A 14956-nucleotide genomic window follows, 5' to 3' on the forward strand; every position below is an offset into this window, starting at 1 on the left:
AGCATGCGCTCTACCACTGAGCTACATCCCCGCTGAGAGGACACTTCCTCATCACACCTAAAAGCTTCAGGAGGGAGTGGGCTAAGTAAGGAAAGGGGTTTGCAGTAGTGCATATGAAAAAACATGACAACTGCCAAATTACATCTTACTACTTACAATGACAAAGTTAAAGCGCCAGGTCGATCTTATCACGTTGGTGCCTGAGACATCACATAATGTGACACAGCCATCTCGTATAGATGCCCCAGATTTGAGAAGTGTAGTTATGGAGAAAAAATAAATATATATATATATATATATATATATATATATATATATATGTATGTCTTCAAACACCAAAAATGAGATAGCACCATTTCGCGCAGGAATTCCTCCAGCCGAAAGCCCACATATGTTGCTAGATAGACTGACACCTCTTTCAGATGTCCTTCTGTATTTGCTGGCTAGTGGAAAGCAACGTGGACCCACCACTCTATAGCTCTGCCGTTATGAGTGTCCATAGCACACTCGGCAGATGTCGCTTCTCTAGGCAGACAAGCAGTGGAATTCTGCGGAAGGTCAATGGTGCTTCCATTGGTTTTGCCACTAGGCGATCCATTGCAGCCCTAGAATGAAGCATAACCCGCTGAATGCATTCAGGGTGTTCTGCGGTGGGAAAGGTCAGAGGGGGTGATAGTTGGTGAGCGTGCACAGCACCTCAGAATGACACCACTGCCTAGCAGGGGGACCGGTGGAGACACTATTCTCAGCCAATGCCCCTCTGTCTGAACGAGTCTGCCTTGTGTCGTCCCGGTAAGAGATCAGGCTAACAGGCTTCCAATGAAAAAAGCAGACATCACACTGAAGCATGGTGCACCGTGCATGTCCACAATCATCGGCTCCAAAGAGAAGACGTTCAGGAACAGGATTTAGTATGGCAAAAGAACACATCATCCTAATTCCTATGTACAGGATAAAAAGCCCACAATTGAGGAAAAATATCACATGGAGATGCCTGGGATCGAACCTGTGGCCTCATATTTCCCAAGTATGTGCTCTACCACTGAGTTACATCCCCACTGCCAGCAAGGAACTGTGAAATCTACCAGATGCTGGCTGGCTGCTTGGGACTAACAGCGCCCAGAACTGACGGTAACTGTCGAATTGGAGTTTCCAAATGGCAGACTTCATTTTAGAGCCACCTGTGTCTGGTTGTCCATAGAAACATGCAGAAAGGCTGCCCCCCCATGCAATTCCCCTGACCAACTAATGAAAAATATCAATATGTTCAAGACTTTTGCTTTTAGAAGCCAGAGATAGGCCCCAGCAGCAGAGCTGGTAGGATATTCCAGCTCAAAACTAACAAGTTACAGAACCTGATCGACTTAGGTTGACAACAGAGGCACATCTGTGGCCACATCCAGTGAAAACAAATTATTTTTAAAGCTAGCCATCATATGCTACAAAGGTACAATGGTGGAGCTATACATTCGGAACCAAAACAATCGACTGAAAAGAAACGCAAGGCAATGCGAATCCTTTCACGATTCTGCACCGTTAAAACTGTGGTGTGAAGGTTCTCTCTGTGCATTTCTATTTGTAGTGATTGTGAAGGCATACAGGATGTTGACACTGGCAGGGACGTAAACCTCAGTGATATATTATAGGCAGGTTTGCCATACGGGCACCAGCGTTTTCTCAGACAAATAGATATGAATGTCGATGATCCTATAATCATGGCCCGAGTTGCAGTGTGAAATACAAAATAACCGGGACAAAATCACACTGATGTTTATGCAAATGGAGATGCCGGGGATTGAACCCGGGACCTCATACATGCGAAGCATGCGCTCTACCACTGAGCTACATCCCCTCGGTGTGCAGTGGGCCTGTCCTGCAGACATCTTTTCCTGGGAGAATTCTTCCGGTTAAAATATGCTGCCAACTGAAGCACTAGCAAAAGACCAGGGAAAACGGGAGCAAGACTGGAAAAGCACATGGTCAGCTGAAGCAGTGTGCATTATGCTTCTCCATAAGAGATGACTTCCAGGGGAAGTATTCCACCAGAGGATTACCGTGCTCAAAGAGCCATCTAGTGGACAGAGACCATATGACAGTCAAAAAAAGGGAAACAATTGGAGATGCCAGGGATTGGACCCAGGGCCTCATCCATGCAAAGCAAGTGCTCTACCACTGAGCTACATCCCCTTGGTATGCAGTGTGTCTGTCCCGCAGACATAATTTTCAGGGAGAACTCTTCTGGTCAAAACATTCTGCCGAGTGAAGCACTAGCAAAAGAGCAGGGAAAACTGGAGCAAGAATGGAAAACCTCATGGTCACACTGAAGCAGTGTGCATTTTGCTTCTCCATAAGAGATGACTTCCAGGGGAAGATTTCCACCAGAGGATTACTGTGCTCAAAGGGCCATCTAGTGGATAGAGATCATATGACAGTCAAAAAGAGAAACAAGTGGAAATGCCCCAGGTCCTCATACATGCAAAGCATGCGCTCTACCACTGAGCTACATCCCCGCTGAGAGGACACTTCCTCATCACACCTAAAAGCTTCAGGAGGGAGTGGGCTAAGTAAGGAAAGGGGTTTGCAGTAGTGCATATGAAAAAACATGACAACTGCCAAATTACATCTTACTACTTACAATGACAAAGTTAAAGCGCCAGGTCGATCTCATCACGTTGGTGCCTGAGACATCACATAATGTGACACAGCCATCTCGGATAGATGCCCCAGATTTGAGAAGTGTAGTTATGGAGAAAAAATAAATATATATATATATATATATGTATGTCTTCAAACACCAAAAATGAGATAGCACCATTTCGCGCAGGAATTCCTCCAGCCGAAAGCCCACAAATGTTGCTGGATAGACTGACACCTCTTTCGGATGTCCTTCTGTATTTGCTGGCTAGTGGAAAGCAACGTGGACCCACCACTCTATAGCTCTGCCGTCATGAGTGTCCATAGCACACTCGGCAGATGTCGCTTCTCTAGGCAGACAAGCAGTGGAATTCTGCGGAAGGTCAATGGTGCTTCCATTGGTTTTGCCACTAGGCGATCCATTGCAGCCCTAGAATGAAGCATAACCCGCTGAATGCATTCAGGGTGTTCTGCGGTGGGAAAGGTCAGAGGGGGTGATAGTTGGTGAGCGTGCACAGCACCTCAGAATGACACCACTGCCTAGCAGGGGGACCGGTGGAGACACTATTCTCAGCCAATGCCCCTCTGTCTGAACGAGTCTGCCTTGTGTCGTCCCGGTAAGAGATCAGGCTAACAGGCTTCCAATGAAAAAAGCAGACATCACACTGAAGCATGGTGCACCGTGCATGTCCACAATCATCGGCTCCAAAGAGAAGACGTTCAGCAACAGGATTTAGTATGGCAAAAGAACACATCATCCTAATTCCCATGTACAGGAAAAAGCCAACACTTGAGGAAACATATCATATGGAGATGCCGGGGATCGAACCTGTGGCCTCATACTTCCAAAGCATGTGCTCTACCACTGAGTTACAGCCCTGCTGCCAGCAAAGACCTATGAAATCTACCAGATACTGGCTGGCTGCTTGGGACTAACAGCGCCCAGAACTGATGGTAACTGTCGAATTGGAGTTTCCAAATGGCGGACTTCATTTTAGAGCCACCTGTGTCTGGTTGTCCATAGAAACATGCAGAAAAGCTGCCCCCCCTGTAATCCCCCTGATCAACTTATGAAAAATATCAATATGTTCAAGGCTTTTGCTTTTAGAAGCAGAAGATAGGCCCCCAGCAGCAGAGCTGGTAGCATATTCCAGCTCAAAACTAACAAGTTACAGAACCTGATCAACTTAGGTTGACAACAGAGGTACATATGTGGCCACATCCAGTGAAAACAAATTATTTTTAAAGCTAGCCATCATATGCTACAAAGGTACAATGGTGGAGCTATCCATTCGGAACCAAAACAATCGACTGAAAAGAAACGCAAGGCAATGCCAATCCTTTCACGATTCTGCACGGTTAAAACTGTGGTGTGATGGTACTCTCTGTGCATTTCTATTTGTAGTGATTGTGAAGGCATACAGGATGTTGACACTGGCAGGGACGCAAACCTCACTGATATATTACAGGCAGGTTTGCGATACGGGCACCAGCGTTTTCTCAGACAAATAGATATGAATGTCGATGATCCTATAATCATGGCCCGAGTTGCAGTGTGAAATACAAAATAACCGGGACAAAATCACACTGATGTTTATGCAAATGGAGATGTCGGGGACTGAACCCGGGACCTCATACATGCGAAGCATGTGCTCTACCACTGAGCTACATCCCCTCGGTGTGTGGTGAGTCTGTCCTGCAGACATCTTTTCCTGGGAGAATTCTTCTGGTCAAAATATGCTGCCAACTGAAGCACTAGCAAAAGACCAGGGAAAACGGGAGCAAGACTGGAAAAGCACATGGTCACACTGAAGCAGTGTGCATTATGCTTCTCCATAAGAGATGACTTCCAGGGGAAGTATTCCACCAGAGGATTACCGTGATCAAAGAGCCATCTAGTGGACAGAGACCATATGACAGTCAAAAAAAGGGAAACAATTGGAGATGCCAGGGATTGGACCCGGGGCCTCATACATGCAAAGCAAGTGCTCTACCACTGAGCTACATCCCCTCGGTATGCAGTGTGTCTGTCCTGCAGACATAATTTTCAGGGAGAACTCTTCTGGTCAAAACATTCTGCCGAGTGAAGCACTAGCAAAAGAGCAGGGAAAACTGGAGCAAGAATGGAAAACCTCATGGTCACACTGAAGCAGTGTGCATTTTGCTTCTCCATAAGAGATGACTTCCAAGGGAAGATTTCCACCAGAGGATTACTGTGCTCAAAGGGCCATCTAGTGGATAGAGATCATATGACAGTCAAAAAGAGAAACAAGTGGAAATGCCCCGGGTCCTCATACATGCAAAGCATGCGCTCTACCACTGAGCTACACCCCCGCTGAGAGGACACTTCCTCATCACACCTAGAAGCTTCAGGAGGGAGTGGGCTAAGTAAGGAAAGGGGTTTGCAGTAGTGCATATGAAAAAACATGACAGCTGCCAAATTACATCTTACTACTTACAATGACAAAGTTAAAGCGCCAGGTCGATCTCATCACGTTGGTGCCTGAGACATCACATAATGTGACACGGCCATCTCGGATAGATGCCCCAGATTTGAGAAGTGTAGTTATGGAGAAAAAATAAATATATATATATATATATATATATATATATATATATATATATATATATGTATGTCTTCAAACACCAAAAATGAGATAGCACCATTTCGTGCAGGAATTCCTCCAGCCGAAAGCCCACAAATGTTGCTGGATAGACTGACACCTCTTTCGGATGTCCTTCTGTATTTGCTGGCTAGTGGAAAGCAACGTGGACCCACCACTCTATAGCTCTGCCGTCATGAGTGTCCATAGCACACTCGGCAGATGTCGCTTCTCTAGGCAGACAAGCAGTGGAATTCTGCGGAAGGTCAATGGTGCTTCCATTGGTTTTGCCACTAGGCGATCCATTGCAGCCCTAGAATGAAGCATAACCCGCTGAATGCATTCAGGGTGTTCTGCGGTGGGAAAGGTCAGAGGGGGTGATAGTTGGTGAGCGTGCACAGCACCTCAGAATGACACCACTGCCTAGCAGGGGGACCGGTGGAGACACTATTCTCAGCCAATGCCCCTCTGTCTGAACGAGTCTGCCTTGTGTCGTCCCGGTAAGAGATCAGGCTAACAGGCTTCCAATGAAAAAAGCAGACATCACACTGAAGCATGGTGCACCGTGCATGTCCACAATCATCGGCTCCAAAGAGAAGACGTTCAGGAACAGGATTTAGTATGGCAAAAGAACACATCATCCTAATTCCTATGTACAGGATAAAAAGCCCACAATTGAGGAAAAATATCACATGGAGATGCCTGGGATCGAACCTGTGGCCTCATATTTCCCAAGTATGTGCTCTACCACTGAGTTACATCCCCACTGCCAGCAAGGAACTGTGAAATCTACCAGATGCTGGCTGGCTGCTTGGGACTAACAGCGCCCAGAACTGACGGTAACTGTCGAATTGGAGTTTCCAAATGGCAGACTTCATTTTAGAGCCACCTGTGTCTGGTTGTCCATAGAAACATGCAGAAAGGCTGCCCCCCCATGCAATTCCCCTGACCAACTAATGAAAAATATCAATATGTTCAAGACTTTTGCTTTTAGAAGCCAGAGATAGGCCCCAGCAGCAGAGCTGGTAGGATATTCCAGCTCAAAACTAACAAGTTACAGAACCTGATCGACTTAGGTTGACAACAGAGGCACATCTGTGGCCACATCCAGTGAAAACAAATTATTTTTAAAGCTAGCCATCATATGCTACAAAGGTACAATGGTGGAGCTATACATTCGGAACCAAAACAATCGACTGAAAAGAAACGCAAGGCAATGCGAATCCTTTCACGATTCTGCACCGTTAAAACTGTGGTGTGAAGGTTCTCTCTGTGCATTTCTATTTGTAGTGATTGTGAAGGCATACAGGATGTTGACACTGGCAGGGACGTAAACCTCAGTGATATATTATAGGCAGGTTTGCCATACGGGCACCAGCGTTTTCTCAGACAAATAGATATGAATGTCGATGATCCTATAATCATGGCCCGAGTTGCAGTGTGAAATACAAAATAACCGGGACAAAATCACACTGATGTTTATGCAAATGGAGATGCCGGGGATTGAACCCGGGACCTCATACATGCGAAGCATGCGCTCTACCACTGAGCTACATCCCCTCGGTGTGCAGTGGGCCTGTCCTGCAGACATCTTTTCCTGGGAGAATTCTTCCGGTTAAAATATGCTGCCAACTGAAGCACTAGCAAAAGACCAGGGAAAACGGGAGCAAGACTGGAAAAGCACATGGTCAGCTGAAGCAGTGTGCATTATGCTTCTCCATAAGAGATGACTTCCAGGGGAAGTATTCCACCAGAGGATTACCGTGCTCAAAGAGCCATCTAGTGGACAGAGACCATATGACAGTCAAAAAAAGGGAAACAATTGGAGATGCCAGGGATTGGACCCAGGGCCTCATCCATGCAAAGCAAGTGCTCTACCACTGAGCTACATCCCCTTGGTATGCAGTGTGTCTGTCCCGCAGACATAATTTTCAGGGAGAACTCTTCTGGTCAAAACATTCTGCCGAGTGAAGCACTAGCAAAAGAGCAGGGAAAACTGGAGCAAGAATGGAAAACCTCATGGTCACACTGAAGCAGTGTGCATTTTGCTTCTCCATAAGAGATGACTTCCAGGGGAAGATTTCCACCAGAGGATTACTGTGCTCAAAGGGCCATCTAGTGGATAGAGATCATATGACAGTCAAAAAGAGAAACAAGTGGAAATGCCCCAGGTCCTCATACATGCAAAGCATGCGCTCTACCACTGAGCTACATCCCCGCTGAGAGGACACTTCCTCATCACACCTAAAAGCTTCAGGAGGGAGTGGGCTAAGTAAGGAAAGGGGTTTGCAGTAGTGCATATGAAAAAACATGACAACTGCCAAATTACATCTTACTACTTACAATGACAAAGTTAAAGCGCCAGGTCGATCTCATCACGTTGGTGCCTGAGACATCACATAATGTGACACAGCCATCTCGGATAGATGCCCCAGATTTGAGAAGTGTAGTTATGGAGAAAAAATAAATATATATATATATATATATGTATGTCTTCAAACACCAAAAATGAGATAGCACCATTTCGCGCAGGAATTCCTCCAGCCGAAAGCCCACAAATGTTGCTGGATAGACTGACACCTCTTTCGGATGTCCTTCTGTATTTGCTGGCTAGTGGAAAGCAACGTGGACCCACCACTCTATAGCTCTGCCGTCATGAGTGTCCCTAGCACACTCGGCAGATGTCGCTTCTCTAGGCAGACAAGCAGTGGAATTCTGCGGAAGTCAATGGTGCTTCCATTGGTTTTGCCACTAGGCGATCCATTGCAGCCCTAGAATGAAGCATAACCCGCTGAATGCATTCAGGGTGTTCTGCGGTGGGAAAGGTCAGAGGGGGTGATAGTTGGTGAGCGTGCACAGCACCTCAGAATGATACCACTGCCTAGCAGGGGGACCGGTGGAGACACTATTTTCAGCCAATGCCCCTCTGTCTGAACGAGTCTGCCTTGTGTCATCCCGGTAAGAGATCAGGCTAACAGGCTTCCAATGAAAAAAGCAGACATCACACTGAAGCATGGTGCACCGTGCATGTCCACAATCATCGGCTCCAAAGAGAAGACGTTCAGCAACAGGATTTAGTATGGCAAAAGAACACATCATCCTAATTCCCATGTACAGGAAAAAGCCAACACTTGAGGAAACATATCATATGGAGATGCCGGGGATCGAACCTGTGGCCTCATACTTCCAAAGCATGTGCTCTACCACTGAGTTACAGCCCTGCTGCCAGCAAAGACCTATGAAATCTACCAGATACTGGCTGGCTGCTTGGGACTAACAGCGCCCAGAACTGATGGTAACTGTCGAATTGGAGTTTCCAAATGGCGGACTTCATTTTAGAGCCACCTGTGTCTGGTTGTCCATAGAAACATGCAGAAAAGCTGCCCCCCCTGTAATCCCCCTGATCAACTTATGAAAAATATCAATATGTTCAAGGCTTTTGCTTTTAGAAGCCGAAGATAGGCCCCCAGCAGCAGAGCTGGTAGCATATTCCAGCTCAAAACTAACAAGTTACAGAACCTGATCAACTTAGGTTGACAACAGAGGTACATATGTGGCCACATCCAGTGAAAACAAATTATTTTTAAAGCTAGCCATCATATGCTACAAAGGTACAATGGTGGAGCTATCCATTCGGAACCAAAACAATCGACTGAAAAGAAACGCAAGGCAATGCCAATCCTTTCACGATTCTGCACGGTTAAAACTGTGGTGTGATGGTACTCTCTGTGCATTTCTATTTGTAGTGATTGTGAAGGCATACAGGATGTTGACACTGGCAGGGACGCAAACCTCACTGATATATTACAGGCAGGTTTGCGATACGGGCACCAGCGTTTTCTCAGACAAATAGATATGAATGTCGATGATCCTATAATCATGGCCCGAGTTGCAGTGTGAAATACAAAATAACCGGGACAAAATCACACTGATGTTTATGCAAATGGAGATGTCGGGGACTGAACCCGGGACCTCATACATGCGAAGCATGTGCTCTACCACTGAGCTACATCCCCTCGGTGTGTGGTGAGTCTGTCCTGCAGACATCTTTTCCTGGGAGAATTCTTCTGGTCAAAATATGCTGCCAACTGAAGCACTAGCAAAAGACCAGGGAAAACGGGAGCAAGACTGGAAAAGCACATGGTCACACTGAAGCAGTGTGCATTATGCTTCTCCATAAGAGATGACTTCCAGGGGAAGTATTCCACCAGAGGATTACCGTGATCAAAGAGCCATCTAGTGGACAGAGACCATATGACAGTCAAAAAAAGGGAAACAATTGGAGATGCCAGGGATTGGACCCGGGGCCTCATACATGCAAAGCAAGTGCTCTACCACTGAGCTACATCCCCTCGGTATGCAGTGTGTCTGTCCTGCAGACATAATTTTCAGGGAGAACTCTTCTGGTCAAAACATTCTGCCGAGTGAAGCACTAGCAAAAGAGCAGGGAAAACTGGAGCAAGAATGGAAAACCTCATGGTCACACTGAAGCAGTGTGCATTTTGCTTCTCCATAAGAGATGACTTCCAAGGGAAGATTTCCACCAGAGGATTACTGTGCTCAAAGGGCCATCTAGTGGATAGAGATCATATGACAGTCAAAAAGAGAAACAAGTGGAAATGCCCCGGGTCCTCATACATGCAAAGCATGCGCTCTACCACTGAGCTACACCCCCGCTGAGAGGACACTTCCTCATCACACCTAGAAGCTTCAGGAGGGAGTGGGCTAAGTAAGGAAAGGGGTTTGCAGTAGTGCATATGAAAAAACATGACAGCTGCCAAATTACATCTTACTACTTACAATGACAAAGTTAAAGCGCCAGGTCGATCTCATCACGTTGGTGCCTGAGACATCACATAATGTGACACGGCCATCTCGGATAGATGCCCCAGATTTGAGAAGTGTAGTTATGGAGAAAAAATAAATATATATATATATATATATATATATATATATATATATATATATATGTATGTCTTCAAACACCAAAAATGAGATAGCACCATTTCGTGCAGGAATTCCTCCAGCCGAAAGCCCACAAATGTTGCTGGATAGACTGACACCTCTTTCGGATGTCCTTCTGTATTTGCTGGCTAGTGGAAAGCAACGTGGACCCACCACTCTATAGCTCTGCCGTCATGAGTGTCCATAGCACACTCGGCAGATGTCGCTTCTCTAGGCAGACAAGCAGTGGAATTCTGCGGAAGGTCAATGGTGCTTCCATTGGTTTTGCCACTAGGCGATCCATTGCAGCCCTAGAATGAAGCATAACCCGCTGAATGCATTCAGGGTGTTCTGCGGTGGGAAAGGTCAGAGGGGGTGATAGTTGGTGAGCGTGCACAGCACCTCAGAATGACACCACTGCCTAGCAGGGGGACCGGTGGAGACACTATTCTCAGCCAATGCCCCTCTGTCTGAACGAGTCTGCCTTGTGTCGTCCCGGTAAGAGATCAGGCTAACAGGCTTCCAATGAAAAAAGCAGACATCACACTGAAGCATGGTGCACCGTGCATGTCCACAATCATCGGCTCCAAAGAGAAGACGTTCAGGAACAGGATTTAGTATGGCAAAAGAACACATCATCCTAATTCCTATGTACAGGATAAAAAGCCCACAATTGAGGAAAAATATCACATGGAGATGCCTGGGATCGAACCTGTGGCCTCATATTTCCCAAGTATGTGCTCTACCACTGAGTTACATCCCCACTGCCAGCAAGGAACTGTGAAATCTACCAGATGCTGGCTGGCTGCTTGGGACTAACAGCGCCCAGAACTGACGGTAACTGTCGAATTGGAGTTTCCAAATGGCAGACTTCATTTTAGAGCCACCTGTGTCTGGTTGTCCATAGAAACATGCAGAAAGGCTGCCCCCCCATGCAATTCCCCTGACCAACTAATGAAAAATATCAATATGTTCAAGACTTTTGCTTTTAGAAGCCAGAGATAGGCCCCAGCAGCAGAGCTGGTAGGATATTCCAGCTCAAAACTAACAAGTTACAGAACCTGATCGACTTAGGTTGACAACAGAGGCACATCTGTGGCCACATCCAGTGAAAACAAATTATTTTTAAAGCTAGCCATCATATGCTACAAAGGTACAATGGTGGAGCTATACATTCGGAACCAAAACAATCGACTGAAAAGAAACGCAAGGCAATGCGAATCCTTTCACGATTCTGCACCGTTAAAACTGTGGTGTGAAGGTTCTCTCTGTGCATTTCTATTTGTAGTGATTGTGAAGGCATACAGGATGTTGACACTGGCAGGGACGTAAACCTCAGTGATATATTATAGGCAGGTTTGCCATACGGGCACCAGCGTTTTCTCAGACAAATAGATATGAATGTCGATGATCCTATAATCATGGCCCGAGTTGCAGTGTGAAATACAAAATAACCGGGACAAAATCACACTGATGTTTATGCAAATGGAGATGCCGGGGATTGAACCCGGGACCTCATACATGCGAAGCATGCGCTCTACCACTGAGCTACATCCCCTCGGTGTGCAGTGGGCCTGTCCTGCAGACATCTTTTCCTGGGAGAATTCTTCCGGTTAAAATATGCTGCCAACTGAAGCACTAGCAAAAGACCAGGGAAAACGGGAGCAAGACTGGAAAAGCACATGGTCAGCTGAAGCAGTGTGCATTATGCTTCTCCATAAGAGATGACTTCCAGGGGAAGTATTCCACCAGAGGATTACCGTGCTCAAAGAGCCATCTAGTGGACAGAGACCATATGACAGTCAAAAAAAGGGAAACAATTGGAGATGCCAGGGATTGGACCCAGGGCCTCATCCATGCAAAGCAAGTGCTCTACCACTGAGCTACATCCCCTTGGTATGCAGTGTGTCTGTCCCGCAGACATAATTTTCAGGGAGAACTCTTCTGGTCAAAACATTCTGCCGAGTGAAGCACTAGCAAAAGAGCAGGGAAAACTGGAGCAAGAATGGAAAACCTCATGGTCACACTGAAGCAGTGTGCATTTTGCTTCTCCATAAGAGATGACTTCCAGGGGAAGATTTCCACCAGAGGATTACTGTGCTCAAAGGGCCATCTAGTGGATAGAGATCATATGACAGTCAAAAAGAGAAACAAGTGGAAATGCCCCAGGTCCTCATACATGCAAAGCATGCGCTCTACCACTGAGCTACATCCCCGCTGAGAGGACACTTCCTCATCACACCTAAAAGCTTCAGGAGGGAGTGGGCTAAGTAAGGAAAGGGGTTTGCAGTAGTGCATATGAAAAAACATGACAACTGCCAAATTACATCTTACTACTTACAATGACAAAGTTAAAGCGCCAGGTCGATCTCATCACGTTGGTGCCTGAGACATCACATAATGTGACACAGCCATCTCGGATAGATGCCCCAGATTTGAGAAGTGTAGTTATGGAGAAAAAATAAATATATATATATATATATATGTATGTCTTCAAACACCAAAAATGAGATAGCACCATTTCGCGCAGGAATTCCTCCAGCCGAAAGCCCACAAATGTTGCTGGATAGACTGACACCTCTTTCGGATGTCCTTCTGTATTTGCTGGCTAGTGGAAAGCAACGTGGACCCACCACTCTATAGCTCTGCCGTCATGAGTGTCCATAGCACACTCGGCAGATGTCGCTTCTCTAGGCAGACAAGCAGTGGAATTCTGCGGAAGGTCAATGGTGCTTCCATTGGTTTTGCCACTAGGCGATCCATTGCAGCCCTAGAATGAAGCATAACCCGCTGAATGCATTCAGGGTGTTCTGCGGTGGGAAAGGTCAGAGGGGGTGATAGTTGGTGAGCGTGCACAGCACCTCAGAATGACACCACTGCCTAGCAGGGGGACCGGTGGAGACACTATTCTCAGCCAATGCCCCTCTGTCTGAACGAGTCTGCCTTGTGTCGTCCCGGTAAGAGATCAGGCTAACAGGCTTCCAATGAAAAAAGCAGACATCACACTGAAGCATGGTGCACCGTGCATGTCCACAATCATCGGCTCCAAAGAGAAGACGTTCAGGAACAGGATTTAGTATGGCAAAAGAACACATCATCCTAATTCCTATGTACAGTATAAAAAGCCCACAATTGAGGAAAAATATCACATGGAAATGCCTGGGATCGAACCTGTGGCCTCATACTTCCCAAGTATGTGCTCTACCACTGAATTACATCCCCACTGCCAGCAAGGAACTGTGAAATCTACCAGATGCTGGCTGGCTGCTTGGGACTAACAGCTCCCAGAACTGACGGTAACTGTCGAATTGGAGTTTCCAAATGGCAGACTTCATTTTAGAGCCACCTGTGTCTGGTTGTCCATAGAAACATGCAGAAAGGCTGCCCCCCCCCCATGCAATTCCCCTGACCAACTAATGAAAAATATCAATATGTTCAAGACTTTTGCTTTTAGAAGCCAGAGATAGGCCCCAGCAGCAGAGCTGGTAGGATATTCCAGCTCAAAACTAACAAGTTACAGAACCTGATCGACTTAGGTTGACAACAGAGGCACATCTGTGGCCACATCCAGTGAAAACAAATTATTTTTAAAGCTAGGCATCATATGCTACAAAGGTACAATGGTGGAGCTATACATTCGGAACCAAAACAATCGACTGAAAAGAAACGCAAGGCAATGCCAATCCTTTCACGATTCTGCACCGTTAAAACTGTGGTGTGATGTTTCTCTCTGTGCATTTCTATTTGTAGTGATTGTGAAGGCATACAGGATGTTGACACTGGCAGGGACGCAAACCTCAGTGATATATTATAGGCAGGTTTGCCATACGGGCACCAGCGTTTTCTCAGACAAATAGATATGAATGTCGATGATCCTATAATCATGGCCCGAGTTGCAGTGTGAAATACAAAATAACCGGGACAAAATCACACTGATGTTTATGCAAATGGAGATGCCGGGGATTGAACCCGGGACCTCATACATGCGAAGCATGCGCTCTACCACTGAGCTACATCCCCTCGGTGTGCGGTGGGCCTGTCCTGCAGACATCTTTTCCTGGGAGAATTCTTCCGGTCAAAATATGCTGCCAACTGAAGCACTAGCAAAAGACCAGGGAAAACGGGAGCAAGACTGGAAAAGCACATGGTCAGCTGAAGCAGTGTGCATTATGCTTCTCCATAAGAGATGACTTCCAGGGGAAGTATTCCACCAGAGGATTACCATGCTCAAAGAGCCATCTAGTGGACAGAGACCATATGACAGTCAAAAAAAGGGAAACAATTGGAGATGCCAGGGATTGGACCCAGGGCCTCATCCATGCAAAGCAAGTGCTCTACCACTGAGCTACATCCCCTCGGTATGCAGTGTGTCTGTCCCGCAGACATAATTTTCAGGGAGAACTCTTCTGGTCAAAACATTCTGCCGAGTGAAGCACTAGCAAAAGAGCAGGGAAAACTGGAGCAAGAATGGAAAACCTCATGGTCACACTGAAGCAGTGTGCATTTTGCTTCTCCATAAGAGATGACTTCCAGGGGAAGATTTCCACCAGAGGATTACTGAGCTCAAAGGGCCATCTAGTGGATAGAGATCATATGACAGTCAAAAAGAGAAACAAGTGGAAATGCCCCAGGTCCTCATACGTGCAAAGCATGCGCTCTACCACTGAGCTACATCCCCGCTGAGAGGACACTTCCTCATCACACCTAAAAGCTTCAGGAGGGAGTGGGCTAAGTAAGGAAAGGGGTTTGCAGTAGTGCATATGAAAAAACATGAC

At 46.4% G+C, this 14956-nt stretch overlaps 8 non-coding genes across 8 annotated transcripts; all 8 read right to left on the reverse strand.

The window, feature by feature from the left end:
- Positions 1-1780: 1780 nt before the first annotated feature.
- On the reverse strand, positions 1781-1852 carry TRNAA-CGC (transfer RNA alanine (anticodon CGC)). The gene has a single exon. It is a non-coding gene; the product is annotated as a tRNA-Ala (tRNA).
- Positions 1853-4237: 2385 nt separating this feature from the next.
- Positions 4238-4309, reverse strand: TRNAA-CGC (transfer RNA alanine (anticodon CGC)). Its single transcript has one exon. It is a non-coding gene; the product is annotated as a tRNA-Ala (tRNA).
- A 264-nt stretch (positions 4310-4573) lies between these two features.
- On the reverse strand, positions 4574-4645 carry TRNAA-UGC (transfer RNA alanine (anticodon UGC)). Its single transcript has one exon. It is a non-coding gene; the product is annotated as a tRNA-Ala (tRNA).
- A 2080-nt stretch (positions 4646-6725) lies between these two features.
- Positions 6726-6797, reverse strand: TRNAA-CGC (transfer RNA alanine (anticodon CGC)). The gene has a single exon. It is a non-coding gene; the product is annotated as a tRNA-Ala (tRNA).
- A 2384-nt stretch (positions 6798-9181) lies between these two features.
- Positions 9182-9253, reverse strand: TRNAA-CGC (transfer RNA alanine (anticodon CGC)). The gene has a single exon. It is a non-coding gene; the product is annotated as a tRNA-Ala (tRNA).
- Positions 9254-9517: 264 nt separating this feature from the next.
- TRNAA-UGC (transfer RNA alanine (anticodon UGC)) lies at positions 9518-9589 on the reverse strand. Its single transcript has one exon. It is a non-coding gene; the product is annotated as a tRNA-Ala (tRNA).
- Positions 9590-11667: 2078 nt separating this feature from the next.
- Positions 11668-11739, reverse strand: TRNAA-CGC (transfer RNA alanine (anticodon CGC)). Its single transcript has one exon. It is a non-coding gene; the product is annotated as a tRNA-Ala (tRNA).
- A 2390-nt stretch (positions 11740-14129) lies between these two features.
- Positions 14130-14201, reverse strand: TRNAA-CGC (transfer RNA alanine (anticodon CGC)). The gene has a single exon. It is a non-coding gene; the product is annotated as a tRNA-Ala (tRNA).
- Positions 14202-14956: the final 755 nt, after the last annotated feature.

This window comes from Ambystoma mexicanum, assembly GCF_040938575.1.
Source record: "Ambystoma mexicanum isolate Mex_15411 chromosome 12 unlocalized genomic scaffold, UKY_AmexF1_1 Mex_chr12_unloc.1, whole genome shotgun sequence".
NCBI lineage: Eukaryota > Metazoa > Chordata > Amphibia > Caudata > Ambystomatidae > Ambystoma > Ambystoma mexicanum.